Source organism: Wasmannia auropunctata, unplaced genomic scaffold, assembly GCF_000956235.1.
Source record: "Wasmannia auropunctata unplaced genomic scaffold, wasmannia.A_1.0 LD336078.1, whole genome shotgun sequence".
Lineage (NCBI taxonomy): Eukaryota > Metazoa > Arthropoda > Insecta > Hymenoptera > Formicidae > Wasmannia > Wasmannia auropunctata.
The window spans coordinates 5,645,903-5,646,587 of NW_012026812.1; positions in this window are offsets into that span (position 1 = coordinate 5,645,903).

Genomic DNA, 685 nt, shown 5'->3' on the forward strand with positions numbered 1-685 from the left:
TACTGTTTCTCGTTATCCAGTATTTGGACGTTGTCCCAGTCAAACTTATGATTCTCCTTTTCTCTGTGGATCGAAATCACAGAGGGAGAGCCGCTAGTTTTTCTAATGTCTGACATGTGTTCATGGACTCTCGTTTTTAACTGTCTTTTCGTCTGCCCTACATATGAGGCGTCACAGTCCATGCACGAGATCTTATATACTACATCACTGTGTGACATATAATCCAGAGAATCTTTTCCTGTTTTTATGAAGTTCTTTAGATTATTAGGTATCGAAAAAGCCGTTTTTATATTGCATTCATTCATGATAGGTAAAATTCTTTCAGAGATGTTCCGAATGTACGGGAACGTAAACCGTTTTTTAGTGACTGTCGAGTGTCTCTCAGTGTTAAGGTGGTTCGTTCTATTAAATAAGCATTTAAGTCTCGTATGGATGTTAGAAAAAATAAAGGCTAGAGGATAACCATTTTTTAACAGGTTGTCAATTGCTAAAATAAAATTCTTTTGGTGGAAAGTGGGATCTGAAAGGAATATAATCTTGTCTACAATTCCATAAATAACACCTTTTTTGTGAGATACAGGATGTTGTGAATTAAAATTCAGATATCTGCCTGAGAATGTCGGTTTTTTATATAAGTCAAATATGATTTCATTGTTGAGGCAAATAGCTGACACGTACTAAAAAA